This window comes from Tasmannia lanceolata, unplaced genomic scaffold (assembly GCF_043159265.1).
Source record: "Tasmannia lanceolata isolate RefF3 unplaced genomic scaffold, GAP_Taslan_0.1 ptg000013l, whole genome shotgun sequence".
In the NCBI taxonomy this organism is placed as follows: Eukaryota; Viridiplantae; Streptophyta; class Magnoliopsida; order Canellales; family Winteraceae; genus Tasmannia; species Tasmannia lanceolata.
Window position 1 is genome coordinate 7,334,907 of NW_027518690.1, and position 17,554 is coordinate 7,352,460.

The 17,554-nt window shown below is 41.4% G+C and overlaps 2 pseudogenes; both read right to left on the minus strand.

Annotated features, from left to right (window-relative positions):
* Positions 1-13,864: 13,864 nt before the first annotated feature.
* LOC143890914 (trifunctional (S)-stylopine synthase/(S)-nandinine synthase/(S)-canadine synthase pseudogene) lies at positions 13,865-14,299 on the minus strand (annotated as a pseudogene).
* Positions 14,300-16,254: 1,955 nt separating this feature from the next.
* Positions 16,255-16,557, minus strand: LOC143890915 (pluviatolide synthase pseudogene; annotated as a pseudogene).
* Between the last annotated feature and the right edge of the window lie 997 nt (positions 16,558-17,554).

Genomic DNA, 17,554 nt, shown 5'->3' on the forward strand with positions numbered 1-17,554 from the left:
TCCAACACTTGATCGATTTCCAAATCGTTTCCTTACAACCATTTCAACAACCCCTTCTTGATTTCCTCTCTTGTAGTGTTTACACCCACTTTTGGGTTTAGTCGGTCATAAAAGACTGAGTTGTTGAGTATCAGTTCATTTGGACTTGGTCAACAAAACTATATGCCATGCTAGTATTTGATGGACGTGTAGAGCAACGTGCATATACTGGAGCCTAAAAGGATGGGCGGTTATTGAAGATTTTCCCATCAGAGCATGTTTATCTTTAATTCTAATCGATCGAGTTGGACCAAATTATCAAGACGACTGAATTATCAAGACACCATCTGATTGGATTGATTCATGGATGTGGCACTATAGGTGCCAATCGTGGGAAGGTGGATGATAACCAAGTGCAAAATGGAGGACATGATAATAAGGGAGCTCATCATGGGCTGAAATACCCAGCCCTACCATTGGGAAGTTTTTTTTTTTTTTTTTTGTCTAAATGGGTGTTTAGGAAGTGGGCTGTGGAGTGGGGATACTGATAAAAGAAGAGGCGTTGGATGGATTGATTTTTAATCCATAGCACGTCGAAAAAGGTGAAGAGGACTGAGCTGTTGGTGACCGAGTCAGGTGGGGGAGAAGCTCGTATCTGCTCCAGCACTTTCATTGTGTGTTTCGGAGAGAGAGAGAGAGAGAGAGAGAGAGAGAGAGAGAGAGAGAGGTTTGATTTAAACAAACCGATTGGTTTGGTTCAGCCTTATCCTGGAAAATTACATCTCCAATCCCTGAGAAAGTACATGATGAAGGGCCTTACAAACACCAAAAGGTAGTAGAATAAAGGTACCACTCTTGATATTTGATCCAAGCTTTTGATGCATCCGAATTATAGCATGGTCGCATGGAGATTGCATTTACTTGGTTTCCCAACATATGCACTCTTTTCATTTGTACCATTAACATCACCTCTACGTACCATGACCCTTAGCTAAAGCCATAATCACTACTGGAACCACCACCTCGACCATTTTGAGGGGCAAGGGAAGATCTCTCTAGAGGATGGATGGACATAGTTTGTTCCTGAATTTTCATGAATTCGGATTCTGATCTCAGCCCGGAAAGTAACTGGAACAGATATTGTTGATCTAGATAACACTTGTTCTTCCATCACGAATCATAGATGTGGCCATGTAGAGATAATAATAACGTGAATTTTTAGAGTAGAAGGTTAATACCTGACGATAACTGCCAAAATACCATCTAGATCAGTTTTAAAAAATGCTTACTTTATTGATTGGTCAAATAACCTCAACTAAGTTTAGAGTAACAGGCTAATGTAGTACAAGTTTCATGTTTTAAGATCTCTTTGTGGTAAGTGGTAACCTAGCTTCAATAATGTTTAAGGGTGTCAATATCAAAGCAAATAATCTTTTCTTACCCATAACGAACACGCTGCTTCAACCCAAAAATTAGTGGACCATATAATCCAAACCATATTTAATTTGTTCAGTGCCTAACAATTTAAACGACTAGGTCGCATTGCAGTAACAAGTAAACAACCACTATTATGTTCTTATATTGCCTGCACACATATTCGATATTGTAGACTCGGTGAATAAACACCCAGATTAGGCCATGTAGAGCCCACATAGTAGATGGCTGGGATTGAATTTAAGTGTGGACCCCACCTAAATTCAAAAGAAGTTGAGTCTTCTTTGTGCCATGGAGCCCATGGCCAACCAACCAAATTTACGGTTCTGCCCCAAACAAAAGCTCAAGGGCCAACGTCTCAAGGAATATTGCTCACACAGATAAGGCGTGTACAATTAGTTCCTTGTGAGAAAATAAAATAAATTCTCACTCTTTGTAGAGGACTCCAAGGCGGAAGTGATTTTGTCGTTTGTCAGTCAAATATGACGAAGGGAGAAGACGGGAAACGACAATTGCGAACAGGCTGCATATGTAGTACTGAAATTTGGAGGGTCGAGTAAGCTCACTACAAAAAATTCAAAGAGCTATCTTGAATTAGTCACTCCCCAAATGCCATGTGTATTAAGCCCTAAAGTGCATGGCCGCGTAGGATGACACTGCTTAGTTGGCACTCCTTACTTATAAACACCCCACTCCAATACCTCACTCTCCAACATAAGAATACCTCACTCTCTCCCACATAAGAAAAAGAAAGAGAGCAATGAGGAAAGCAAAAGGCAAAGCAAAATCAACCACCAAAAGGCTCAAAAGATCAGAATCTTCAGAAACACAAGGGGAAACATCAAACTGCCCCTTTCCAATCTCCAACGAGCGTGAAGCAGAGATCATGGTATCTGTCTTCACCCGGGCCGGGTCATCTCCGGTGGCTATAATGTCGGAAGTTCTACTAGTCTTTTGCCATTTTCCTACATATCTGAGACTTGTGAACAATGTGGTATAAATGGTTGCTTGGGGTGCCATCTTTTCAATCCCCAAGCGGAAAATAAGAAGAAGTATCGGGGCGTTCAGGCCGTGGGGCAAATGGGCTACTGAGATTAGAGACCCCTGAAGAGTGGTACGAGTCTGGTTGGGCACATTTGACACTGCGGAAGATGCCGCTAGGGCTTATGACAATGCCGCAAATGAATTCCATGGGCTCAATTTTCCTTTTCCTGAAAACCCACCACAAGAATTGTATAATCATAAATTGCCTAATGAACATCCAAATCTTGAAGTATCTTCTCCTTTTCATATCGACTTTCTGGTGCCAGAACCCATGGCGCCGGCACCGGTAATACTTGAAAGCCAGATAGAAAATGAGTTTCCTGAGATGGATGAATTTGAGAATTGAGGATTGGATGAGAATGGAAGTAGATGAATTTATTATATTCACTGCTACTGCTACTACTACTACTACTACTACTACTACTACTACTACTACTACTACTGATACTACTGCAACTACATAGTACTGGAATGGGCTTTCCACCTCCATGACAGAGCTTCCATTTTTAAATTTCTTAACGGTCAATCACCCTCCATGACAAGTTATTTATTTATTTATTTTAGCCTGCAAGAGAACTGTTTCACTTACTGGAATATATTTTCATTCATTGTATATTTGATTGAATTAATAAAATTCTTAGACTTTGGATTATTTTTAAAAGTTTCACTGCATTTCTGAAGAGAAAAAGACTGCATGCGGATAAAGATTGCAAAATATTACGCTGTGCGGTTAGTTTTGGGCTTTAGTACGCACCAATCTTAAAAAAGTGGAGGTAGAAAGACCGACACCATAATAGACCGGCCTCAATAATTGTCCTTGTATCAATAAGAAATTTACGTTGTGATTGGGTCATGGATCCTGTAGTGACCCCACAAATTTAAATAAGTCCAAAGGCCCACTTATTGAATGAATGGAAGACGGAAATATCTCAAAACTATTCAGAAGGGAAATGATATATCCACCTCTTTTGATCACCAGGGACACCCCCTGTCAGTGTATCAATGGCTAAAGAGGGGCTGTTGTACTTATTTCAGAAGAATTTAATGCCCCGGATTGCCACAAACACTGATAGGGGGTGTTCCTGGTGATCAAACGGGGCGGATATATCGTTTCCCTTCTGAATAGTTTTGAGATATTTCCGTCTTCCATTCATTCAATAAAGTGGGCATTTGGACTTTGTTTGTTCTATTTTAATTTGTGGCGTCACTACGACTACGAGATCCATGACCCAATCACAACCTAAATTTCTTATTGATACAGAGACAATGGTGTCGGAAAGGGCCAAAGTTCTTTCTACCTCATTTTTCAAGATTTGTTCATACTTTGCACTAAAGTCCAAAACTACCCGCATAGCGTAATAGTTTGGAATCTTTATCTGCATGCAGTCTTTTTATCTTCAGAAATGCATTGAAACTTTAAAAAATAATCCAAAGTCTAAGAATATTTTTGGTTCAATCAAATATACAATGAATGAAAATATATTCCCATAAGTGAAACAGTTCCCATCCAGGCTAAAATAAACAAGTAAATAACTTGTCATGGAGGGTGATGGACCGTTGAGAAATTTAAAAATGGAAGCTCTGTCATGGAGGTGGAAAGCCCATTCCAGTACTACAACTAGTAGTTGTAGTTGCAGTAGTAGCAGTAGTAGTGAATATAAGAAATTTGCCCACTTCCGTTCTCATCCAATCCACAAATTCATCTCTCTCAGGAAACTCATTTTCTATCTGGCTTTCAAGTATTACCGGTGCCGGCGCCACTGGTTCTGGCACCGGAAAGTCGATATGGAAAGGAAAAGATACTTCAAGATTTGGATGTTCATTAGGCAATGTCTGATCATACAATTCTTGTGGTGGGTTTTCAAGGAAAGGAAAATTGAGCTTTGCACGTGGCCCACAGAATTCAATCATGGCATTGTCATAAGCCCTATCGGCATCCTCCGCGGTGTCAAATGTGCCCAACCAAACTCGTACCGCTCTTCGGGGGTCTCTAATCTCAGCAGCCCATTTGCCCCACGGCCTCTGTCGAACGCCCCGATACTTCTTCTTATTTTCCGCTTGGGGTGTGAAAAGATGGCACCCCAAGCAACCATTTATACCACATTGTTCACAAGTCTCGGCTATGCCGGAAAATGGCCAAAGACTAGTAGAACTTCCGGCATTATCTCCGCCAGAGATGACCCGGGTGAAGGCAGATACCATGATCTCTGCTTCATGCTCGCTGGAGATTGGAAAGGGGGAGTTTGATGTTTCCCCTTGGGTTTCTGAAGATTATGATCTTTTGAGCTTTTTGGTGGTTGATTTTGCTTTGCTTCTTGCTTTCCTCATTGCTCTCTTTCTTTCTTATGTTGGAGAGAGTGAGGTATTCTTATGTTGGAGAGCGACGTATTGGAGTGGGGTAATGAGGGGTATTTATATTTATAAGTAGAGAGTGCTTTGGCGTAGGATGACACCGCTTAGTTGGCACTTGGGGACTGCTTAGTTGGCCCTTTGAATTTTTTGTAAAGACAACATGTTCCTTTGGTGGGAGGATTATGTGAACAGGGGGACCAAGGGCGTGGTACTTTTGGACGTACATAGCGTTCCTTGACATCATATTTTTGTCCCCCTTTTCTTCCCTGAGTAAGCCCCACTTTAGAGTATTTATGACTACAGTTTAAGACTACAGATGGGTGATCCCAGGAAGAAAAAAGGGACCTTCGTGAACTTTTATAATTTCAAGGTTGATTGTACTCAAGGATTGGTGGACTCATCCTTGTTTTCGAAAGGCGGAGCCTTCATTAACTTTTATTTGGAAAAAAAGGGAAGTGATATTCCTCGTCCCCCCTTCTGACAGATAAAATCCCCCCCTCCCTTTAACGTTATCCATTAAGTTTTAAAGGCAGAGAAAAAGGGGGTGAATTTATCCTCAGGCAATGAACCGTTAAAGGTGGGGATTTTATCTATTTAGGTTTAAACGCTAAATAATCAGATTAAACTAAAATAATATTGGAAGTTTATATTGAAAAAAATATGAAATTAATTATTTATAAAAACAGTTTTAATCAGAAAAAGTTGATTTGAATCGGAAAATAATTGCATTTTTTAGAAAACTGACGGACAAAGATCCGACCAAAACCCGAAATAAAGAGCAGGGTAAAACAAGCACACAATAGTAACCCACAAAGAACACACATTCTATTTACGCGATCTGACATAAAGTTCTATATCAAGGGGAGATCCAGATGCATATTTCACTTATCAAGAAGTAAAGATTACAATAGGCACCTCAATCGATCCAACACTTGATCGATTTCCAAATCATTTCCTTACAACCATTTCAACAACCCCTTCTTGATTTCCTCTCTTGTAGTGTTTACACCCACTTTTGGGTTTAGTCGGTCATAAAAGACTGAGTTGTTGAGTACCAGTTCATTTGGACTTGGTCAACAAAACTATATGCCATGCTAGCATTTGATGGACGTGTAGAGCAACGTGCATATATTGGAGCCTAAAAGGATGGGCGGTTATTGAAGATTTTCCCATCAGAGCATGTTTATCTTTAATTCTAATCGATCGAGTTGGACCAAATTATCAAGACGACCAAATTATCAAGACACCATCTGATTGGACTGATTCATGGATGTGGCACTGTAGGTGCCAATCGTGGGTGGGAAGGTGGATGATAACCAAGTGAAAAATGGAGGACAATATAATAAGGGAGCTCATCATGGGCTAAAATACCCAGCCCTACTACTGGGAAGTTTTTTTTTTTTCTAAATAGGTGTCCTTATAAAAAAATGGGAATAAAATTTAAAAACCGGGTATAGAGTGCCATTATCAAACTGAGCTTAAGTTTATAAAACTTGTATGGGGTGTCATTATAAAAAAAGACTTTAGATTACTTTGGGCTTTTGGAGATAAGTAGCAAGGATTTAAGCTTAGTCGGTCATAGAAAGACCGAGTTGTTGACTATCAGTTCATTTGGACTTGGTCAACGAAACTATCTGCCACGCTGGCATTTGATGGACGTGAAGAGCAACATGGATATAATGAAGCATAGGAGGATGGGCAGCTATTGAAGATTTTCCCATCAGAGCATGCATATTTTTGAAGTCAATCGGTGGAGTTGGACCGAGTTATCAAAATACCATCTAGTTGGAGTGATTCAAGGATGTGGCACTACAGATGCCAACCGTGAGAAGGTGGATGATAACACTTGGAAAATGGAAGATGTGAGAATAAAGTAGCCCAGCATGTTGACTTGGCAAATGGGTGGGTCGGGTTGGGTTGACCCGCGGGTCATGCAGGTTGCGGGTCAAAATGACCCACATTCCTACGGGTCAGCCGGTGACCCGTATCCAGTGCGGGTGGGTCGGGTCGACCCGCGGGTTGACCCGCAATTTTTTCTAAAACAGTGTTTTTCCAAAACAGTGTTTTCTATGTATGAATTCACCCCCTAATTTTCAAAATGGACGGTACATACTACACCATAGATTGATCCAAACCGTCCATTTGATGTCCCTGGAGGATTGCTTAGGTCGGTTTTTATAGAGAAGGAAAAAAAAAGACGTTAGGGCGTATCAATCAAAGGGGATTTTTACGAGGATAACGTACGTAAGCAGTTGTAGACACCCCATTTTGACCGTACCCTAATCCCTCCCTGTTTGAGCACAACCGCATCAAATCATTAAATTGGAACCCCAAATTCTACCTTAGAGCAGGTTAGGGTCCCACCAGGGTCCCTGTAAAATTTTGTCAGGATCCGAGCACGTTTGCCTAGCGAACGAGCTAAGACAGCGTCGTGGTGCAAGTTCAGGGGGGGCTGAAATATGTCATTTCCCATGTACAAGAGAGCCCTCTTGGCAATTTTATGTTGCTTCCTTTGCAAGCAATCGTTATGGGCCATTGGATCAAATCATAGGGTTAGGAGCATGTAGAGAGAAAATAATTTTATGCCCATTTCTTACCCGAGCCCCCCCTTTGTAGTATAAAAGAGTAGTAGTAAATGCACTAGAGTGGGCTGTCTGGGGAATAAAAGGGGCGAAAATATTTTTTTTTTTCTTCTCTTAAGTAGCCCACGAACTAGGGTTTCGAAGGGAGAGGATTTTTCGTCCAAAACGGAGAGAAAGGGAAAACCATTTTGCAGAGGGAGAAGGGAAGAACCCACCGGTCCCATCTCCGGCTACCATCTCCGACCAATCACTCCTCCATGGTCGCACCTCCCTATCTACCACTACCTTCTTCTTCTCCTCTACCATCTCCTCTTCTCCGGTCGCCACCACCATGAAATCCGGCACACACCCATCTCCAGCCATCTTCTCCGGTTGTCCCGTCGGAGATCCGACCATGCCATCAACCGCCTCCACTCCCAATCACCATCATCTTCTTCAACCTCAAACCATCCACCGTCTTCTTCCCATCCCATCTCAGCCACAATCCCAACCTCTTAAACCACCTTCATTTTTACCCATTCAAACCCTCTTCCATACAAAACCCATTTTTATCGACCTCACAGCCCCCATCCCACCATTAATCCCCACAAATCAGCCACCATTTTCGGCAAACCCCATTTCTCCGACCTTCTTCCACCTCACCCATCTCCGGCCACCACTACCTAACCCCATCACACCATCATTCTACCACCGAACCCATCTCTGTTCATTTCAAACCCACCTCTCGCCATCATCTTCCATAGCCACCCCGCACCCCTAGCTCCGGCCGCCACCATTGAATCCGGCCAGCCCACCCACAACCTCCGATCGGATTTTCACCTAAACCCGCTACCAAAAACCCACCATCTCCGACCTTACTTCCCGCCGGAAATCCGGCCAATACCCATCAACTCCGGCTGGACCTATCCACCCACCACCATTAAATCCGACAACCCCCATCTTCCTCCACCGAATCTCATCTTGACTTCTCAAAAACCCCAAAACCCATTTCATTTTTTTCATCCAAACCCATTCCATCTTCCTACACCACCACCTTCTCCTACCTCTATCCCACCACCTCACCCCATCTCCGACTACCCCTCCATTAATTTTGCAATTTTTCACAAGATCCAACACCTCCATCACTTCCGACCATTTCCACAACTCTGGCCGGAATCTGGCAGGTTCCGACCATCCCAAAACCCTTCCACCTTTTTCCCACCTCCTCCAACCGATCATCTCCCACCAAAGCCTCTCAACCACCCAAACTCTCTCAAACCCACCTCCAAAACCTTGCGATTCTTAACCTTTGTTGAAACCCATTTCGTTAAAAAAAAGGGGAGATTGAGAGAGACAGAGGAGAGACTTTTAGAGAGAGCAAGGGAGAGGAGTGGGAGAGATATTCGCCTTCAAGCTCCGGCAAGTCTGCCGGAATCTCCCACCCATTTTCTTCTTCTTTTCCACCTCCGATCATCCTCCACCATCGCTCCTCTGCAAACCCATTTCACCATCAGCTCTACCACCACCTTCTGTACAAACCCCATCAAAGCCCAATTTCATCTCCAACACCCTTTGAAGCCCATCTATCTCAGAACCTATAGCTAACCCTAGCTGGTGTCGGTGGGATTTCACCTAAATCTGGGCCACCTTGCTGCAGGCTTATCCCTTCTGGGATCTGATTGGAACAACTAAGACTTGAATCTTGGTTGTTTCCTTGGTGGTGGTGTTTTTCTTGGCACCAAGTATTGCTTTCTAATCGTCTCTTTCCCGGCAGTTTGTGCAAATCAGGTAATATCTCTAATTTCACTTGTATTATTAAGAATTACATGGTTGCTTATCTTGTTTTCTGCTGTTGTGGCATTGCTTCTGGCTTTGGATGTTAATTTGATTCTTGAATGCAAGATGGCAATCTTATTTTCTGTGATGAACGGATGGTGGGGGGATGTATGCTTAACTGATGTAGGAAATCAGGTTATTACTCTACTCCATGTCATGGGTATGAGTACTATCTGATTTCGCAGGAGACCCCATGTCGAGGGTTTGTTTGTGTGTACCACTTGATTTTTATTTCTTTACCCTATGTTGTGGGTATTATTGGATGGATATGTTTTCACTTATTTCTGGAGCGTTTGTAGATTCCTGGAGTTTGACATTTTCATATATTTCCTGAACCTTTCTTTCGTTAAGTTAACCCTTGGTTTCTATATTTTGATTTGAAAATGGCATGTGTTAAGTAGATGATGTTTCCGGCATGACTGGATGTATCTAATTTGAAAGAAGTTACAGAACTTGTGTGCTTTGTTGGTCTATATAATATATTATTTGTAGTGGCACAGAGTTCTCAAGTTTCATCTGATAAAAAGTAATTATGGTTTTGATAAACATGATGAGCCAAAGAAGTAGCATGAATATGTCGATATTCAGGGTTGATGTTTGTACCCTTGCATGTGCGTAATGAATTTTAAGTGCTCTGTTGTCATCACATTTTAGCGCACATGGTATATATTTCCTCTTTACTGGAGCCGGTTGTATGGTCAAAGTTCAGAAATTCCATTGAACTAGTTTATGAGTTGCTAGCTTTGCATCTCGTGTTTTTATTATGCATAAGATTTGGTCATTGCATTCAAGTATTTGGAAATGAAAAGCCCATCCTTAGGGGACTTGCTCAGTCCGAGTAGAGCTCCCCTCCTTTGTATATAGGAGACTTGCCCAGTCTCATCAGAGCCCTTGTTTACGTCATTTGTGTCTCAGAGACAAGCTTTGTCTCATATAGAGAGTTTCCCCTTTAGGAGGCTTACCTAGCCTCATGTTAGAGTGGCCTCCGCTTTTAGAGCGAGTCTTTGACTTGGTAGTGTTATTAGAGAGTCTCCGACTCATTTGTACTCCCTCCCTGGTGTCATTAGTTAGGAGTTTTTCCATTCGAGACTAACTCAGTCTTATTGAAGCCTTCCTGCTTGAGATCTTAGATTGTTTTCTCTGTTCTTGGGGCGCTATCTTTCGTGTTGTGGTTTGTCTCTTTGAGACGTTAGTTGCTTGTTCGGGGTTTCCCCTTTAGATTTAGGGCTTTGCCCTAGTTTGTGGTGTTACTTGCGTGTTCCCTTTAAGATTGAAAGCATTTAAAAGTCCAGAGCATTGGAAAAGCTTTAAAATCCAAAAGCATTATAAATTTGAAACTCAAAAACATTTGAAAACTTTAAAAATATCAAAAACATTTGAAAAACATTAAAACCGTTAAATCATTTGAAGTGTTACGTTTTAGTTAGGAGAGTTCGATTTTCGAACTACGTTGGCTTGATCCTCTTCTAAGAGGTACGTAGTTCAGCTTGAGATTCTTATCTCAGGTCCAGCCAAACTTTGTAAATAAATATACTTTAACTTTTTTTTCTTTAAAACCTTGTTTTCAAAAGCTCTTCCTCTAGAGTTAGGAGTTTGTCCTAGATAGAGAGTTTTAGAGTTAGGAGTTTGTCTTTGATTTGTTGTGTGCTTGTTTGTGTTTGTTTTAGAGTTAGGGGTTTGTCCTAGAGTTATAGGAGCGCCTCCGTCCGGTCAGTTGGCGATTCACATCGCCGACTGATGACTAGGTCTAGGATGTGTTAGCAATCCTATTGTTTTCTTAGGACACACAGCCTAGTTACACGTAGGTTGTAGGAACCACCTGCATTAGCTTACGGCTAACCTGCATTTAGTTAGGGCATATAGGGTGTCCTAAAATCTACAATTCACTGGAATTTAAATAATCGTTCAAGAAGCTTTAATAACTAGTCCGGTCTTTTAGATCGAGTCTAAGATAGAGGTCTAGGTGTCTTAGGCATCATAGCTTAGAATAGGTGCGAAGAACTACGTTGCCTTGATTCTCGTGGAGGCGGGGATACGCAGGCTTCTTTGGATGAACATCAGACCATCCGAGGACTCGGGCTAATCATTTAGAGTCTTAGGATTTGTTGTGTAATTATTGTATTTCTTTTGATGTGTTTTCTTATTTTCTTATACTGATCCTATACCTTTAGCTATAGCTTGCATGTGTTTGCATATCAAAACTTAGACACCCTTTAGGCATGTCACTCATAACCTAGTTATCATTAGGTGACATTTATTTCGGTTCTTTTGTGTGTGCTTATTTTCATCTCCGAGACATGCATGATTAGATAGACGTTTTCTCGGAGATGCGTGTTCCCATTTCATATGATTTTCGCTTGAAACTCTTCAAGGTTAATAATAAATGGCATAAGAGACCAAGTGTTCGCACTCGGGCGAATTTGGGGCGCTCTTCAGACCTTCTCCATACGTCATCAGGCACGGACCTTTTGTATCTCTGGTTATCCATTGCAAACAGAGCATTTGTTTTGGTTCCATGGCGTGTCCATGGATGGCGACTCTGAGTTATTTTTAGGTATATCTTGGTTTTGAGCCTCACTCCGGATCAGGATGTATCTCTTTCTTTTTTATATCGCCACTCATGCTATGCTGTGAAGGTGGCAACAGTTTCGAGAGTTCCTTGGCAGAGCTCTCTTTCACGTTGTGGATGATCCAGAGGGTGTTAGGGACCCGTTCGCTCACTCATCCTCGGATCGGGGTCCACAGCAGTGTGGACCAACAACATGGTAGTTTTGGAGGGTTTGGCTATTGATATTGACACTACCATATTTTAAGGGATTTGCTAGCTTCCATCACAAAGCGCATTTCGTGGAGTGTCTGTCGCATGAGAGAGCACCCACCTCAGATGAATTAAATGAATGAGGAAAAATCTGGGACTATGTGGCTGTTCTCATGCAACAGACGCTATGCGAAATGCCTTAGCAACTCCCATGTTTTAATAAATGCACAAATTTAGCTTGTCTTTTCTTAATTAATTGGCTTTTAGAGCTTTTGGGGTACCGTCATAGCATCTGACATGTTTTTTCTGGGGAACCTTTCCTATAGCCATCCTTCGGCTTCTTATTTTTTTGTCACTTTCGCTTGCTATTCACCGCAAGCACTTCCTCACTTTCTCTTGGTTAATGAAGAGATTCTTCAGCTCCAGGAGAGATGGTTACGTTGGCCAACCAAGTATAACGGTGATAAATCCACTAAACTCGGGCCTCAGACCACGGATCATCATACTCTGCATCCGGCTTTCACTAATCTTAGACTTCTCATCTAATTAAGATATCTCATTACATAAGTTTTTAGCTTTCATAAAATAATCAGAGATTGATAAATTACCTTGTATTAATGAACCGATCTCATTCTCCAAGAACTGCAACCGTGCATCGGTCGCCCGTGGAAAGAGAGATGAGAATGCCTCCCACGCTTCTTTCAGAGTTTTCACATCTCTAATATGCTTAGTCAACTCCTTCTATATTGACGCCTTCAATACGTACAACCCTTTTTCAGCACGGATCTTCCACTTCCGCAGCATGTCCACTTCTTCTTCTAGTGCCTCGGTGTCATTGTCATTCACTATCTCCCATAGATCCTGGCCTCGAAGATATGACTCCAAGCACAACTTCTAATAGATGTAATTGGTATTGTTGAGATTTTCAACTCCCGACAACATACCAACACTGTCCGTCATCTCTTCTTCAACTTCGATATCATCTCGAAGCAACCAAAGAACAAATCTGTATTTTCGCCTCGATATCCCCTCGAAGCAAATCTAAGAACAAACCAGTCTTCAGATCGAACACCTCGCTCTGATACCAAATGTGAACCTAGAAGAGAGAAATTATTTGCAAAAGAGAAACGTCAGATCCAACAAAAAATTTAAACGTTAAAGAATCACTCTAAAAATTTTATTCGCAAGTACTTTATTATATACATCAAGTCTGCTATCTCGGTTGGATAACTTCAACCAAATTTAGATAAAATCAAACTCTAGTTTCTCCTAAAAGCAAACTCTTCTATACGAATCTAGATAAAACAAACTAGTATTCTAGATAAACTCAACCTCTACCTAATGGCTATCCAACTCTAATCAAATAACAAAAATACAAGGACTCTAAGAGATTCAGTGGTGATTACACATTCACAAAGGGATAAATCCCTCAAGCAGCGAAGGACCAAGGTCCCTCAACACACTTAGATATTCCCCTACCATCCAAAAAATAAAAAAATCAATTAAAGCTAAGAGAACGAGATCTGAACAGACCAAACAGGAATTCTAACATCCTCCTTCCACAACCTTTCCCACAACAACCTCTGATCCCATGAAACCAGAAAACACTAACCCCCTCTCAAAACGCCAGCCAATCAACCCCAAAAGTCCTGCACCACAAACTATTTACAAACTGAAAGACCCCTCATCAGGTTACTATCGGGTGGGGCATAACAATTTTTAAATGTTACGAGACAAGATGCGGGCTACAAGAGGGGTCTTCATCACCACAACAAAGTTAAGCTCCTCCGTCGGATCTGGCAGTTGACCGTCAACAGCACTTGACCAGCTAAAAGCATTGACCAAATTAGTAACGGCAAAGGGAACTTGAATCTTAGCCAACTCCATCTGGCACAAACTCTCATCCCTCCTCCAAAGGGAAGAAACCCTTTCTCCAACCCTCCCTTACTTTCTCCACCATTGCCCAAAACCTCTCTGGCCAAAAACAGTAGGGCTTCTCCCACAAGTTGGGGTCATGGTGCACTGCGTAAATGTTCACCATCACTTCCGTGCCGACCCCCACCGTCTCTCCCATCAACTTGGTCTCCTTCGCCACCATGTGAGGCACAGCCAATGGCGCTATCGGTTTCATCCTCATTGTCTCCTTCACCACGGCTTGTAGATAGTGCAACTTACTCATCTCTTCAATCCTCACCACCCTCTCGTGGTTGCCACTTTCGTTGTTTATATTTGTAATCTCTTTGTAGAGCTTGTCTTGGATTTGAGGATTGTGAATTAGGAATGAAAGTGCCCATAGAGTAGTGGAAGCGGTACTATCCACGCCAAGAAGGAACATTTCGAACTAGTTGAAGATTGTGACTTGTTCCGGAAAGTTTTGTGACAGGAGGAAATGCAGGTAGGAATTCTGAGGTGGCGAGGAGAGGTGTGGGCGTATCAATTTTTCAATGTTTAGCTTCACTTTGATGACCTGTTTGAAGGTTCGGTTGAGAAAAGGGATGTGCCGAGCAAACGGAAATGCATCCACGACATGACCATGGCTGCTTAATCTGATAGCATCTTCCACTGCTCTATCCATCCCGACCAAGAACAATTCATCTTTGAAATCGGATCCAAAACAAAGGCGACTCAGTAGTCGGATCGTCATTAGCCTTATATGACGAAACGGCTTGACGACGCCGGAATTCCGGTAAAATATTGCTTACTATGATCATCGGCCACCAGTTTCCTAACCAAATTGTCATCACATTGCCATGGATTCGGGCTAGTTTGGCCAATGTGACATGGATCAAATCTCCACCATTGGATAGCTGGTGCATATTTCCGATTATCGGCAATTTTGTGGGATCTTTTGGCCATTTCATTGCGTTTTTCGCTAGTGATCTAAATAGTAATCTTGTCAACAACAGGGAGATTGCCACGGTTGTGGACAGGACTGCAATCCATTTCTCCATGTCTTCTTGCTTTCTTGATCTTTCTTTAGTCCATCTCCTCACAACTTTCTTTTATGAGAATTTATATTGCCTAAACTTACCTAACATGTTGTCCAAGCATCAAAATTTTGCTAAGCAATTTTGGGGAAAGCCACTTGGCGGCTCACTTTTTGCGGGAGAGAAAAGCGACCTCAGATGAATTCAAATGAATAAGACAAAATCTACTTTAAAATGACTCTATGTGGCTGTTCTATCCTTGTTTAAATGACCAATTGGTTGCTTGAACTGTTGGGAAGAGAAAAAAATCTTCTGCAAGCTTATTTTTGGTTCCTGGGAGTATTTTTTTTTCCATGGTAGGGATTCGTGCGGGGTTATTTTGGTTCCTGGGATTCTTTTGGGCCCAGCAACCAAACGTGGGTTTCCTGTAGAAATTCCACAAAAGTCCCAAGAACCAAAAAAATTCCGGCAACCAAACGAAGAAGTGGGTAGATTTTCCTTCAGAATCAAGCCAAAGAGAGAAATGAACGAAAAGTAAAGGGCATTTTTACTCTTCTCTTTTTGTTTTTTCTTGGTAAAGGCTACTGATATTGGCACTACCCTATTTTAATAATTGCACAAGCTCATCTTGTCTTTTCTTCTTTAAAATTGTTGTCAATTCCCAAAAAGATTTCAAAAGCCAATTTAAAAAGAAAAGACAATCTGACTGTGCGCCAATATTAAAACATGGTAGTGCCAATCATGGTTTTAAATTTCGGTTTCGTTATGGATTTCAGACCTCACTGAAATTTCGGCCCCGAAATTTCAGGAAAATAATAATAATAATTTAAAAATGAGATTTTTTGTTGAATTTCCTAAAATTTAAGACGAAATTTTGAAAAAAAATGAAATTTCGACCGAAATTTCAAAATTCCGGTCGAAATAAAGTAATATTTCAATTATGTGTGATTTCGGTTTCGGTTTCTACTGAAACCCGAAACCTAAACCTGAAATTTCAGATTTCAGTCAAAATTTAAAACCATGGTGCCCATATCAATAACCTTCTGTAAATTATGTCATTTAACTTATATCTATGTCTGCTCAACTTTCATCCAAATGGAGTAGTTGTTACTTGTTAATCATCACCGAATGACTCCCACTCACCAATAGTTTATATAGTTTATTTATATTTATATTGAAAATGATATTTCCACCACTTTCCCAACATTTTAGCCCCTCTTTCTCACAAAACTTAAAAGTCTGTGGGGGTGGGCATATCATTTCTAAATGTTATGACGCAAGATCCGGGCTACAAGCGGGGTCTTCATCACCACAACAAAGTTTAGCACTTCTGTCTCATCTGGCAGTTGACCGTCAGAAACTCTTATCCCTCCTCCAAAGAAACTCTTATCCCTCCTCCAAAGGGAAGAAACCCCTTCTCCAACCCTACATTGCTTTCCCCACCATTCCCCCAAAACCTCTCGGGCCAAAAACTATAGGGCTCCTCCCACAACTTGGGGTCATGGTGCACTGCATAAACGTTCACCATCACTTCCGTGCCGACCCTCACCATCTCTCCCATCAACTTTGTCTCCTTCGCCACCATGTGAGGCACATCCAATGGCGCTATCGGTTTCATCCTCATTGTCTCCTTCACCACGGCTTGTAGATAGTGCAACTTACTCATGTTGGGTATATAGTATAACCTAAATATGTTCTAATATAAGCCCAATAAGATAATGGACCGGTGTAGTGGGCCTACATGGGCTAGAATCCATTAACCAGTCAATCACCTTAGTGTATCTCTATATATAGGGGCTGGAGGCAACAAACTAGTTATTCCAAACTAGATACCTAGGATGTAATGCTTCAAGCAACCTTGCTTGAATCTAACAACTCATCTCTTCAATCCTCACCACCCTCTCGTGGTTGCTAAGCAATTTTGGGGAAAGCCACTTGGCGGCTCACTTTTTGCGGGAGAGAAAAGCCACCTTAGATGAATTCAAATGAATTAGACAAAATCTACTTAAAAATGATTCTGTGTGGCTGTTCTATCGTTGTTTAATTGACCAATTGTAGAAGGGTTTAATTTAAAAAAGGAGGGTTTCTAGTTCAAAACATTCTAGACTTTAGTTTAGTGAATTGCTACTCAATTTCATGGAAAGCCATTTTTTGGCTCACTTTTTAGCAGATTTTGTCTTGTTCATTTAATTCGAGGAAGGCTATTAGAGCTTAAGCAACTGTTGTTGATTTAGGATTTAATGAAAAGAATGATTACGCAAAAAGTTACTTCTAATATCAATGGTCTAAGGATATTTTGGGTCCCACAAGGGGGCATGATGACCATTGATCCTGTGGAAGATAAATAAGATCTTGGTCATATCCTAAACGGACATCCCTTGCGTAAGATAATGGACTACATAATCCTTTCTTGGTTGAACCCTAAATGGTATTTGTTGGATCAAGGGCCTAGGCCATCCGATCAAGTTGTTCTCAATGGCATTTTGGCCCTACTTATGCCTGTAGTTAAGATCAACGGATTAGATCATATACAAGAAGCTGAGGTGGGCCCATGGGCATCTTTTATGAAGGTTGGTAACAATTGCGGCAACAACATTTTTTTTTACTGCAGGACATTTACCGACGATCCCTAAAATGTGTTGGTATGATTTTTACCGGCGGAT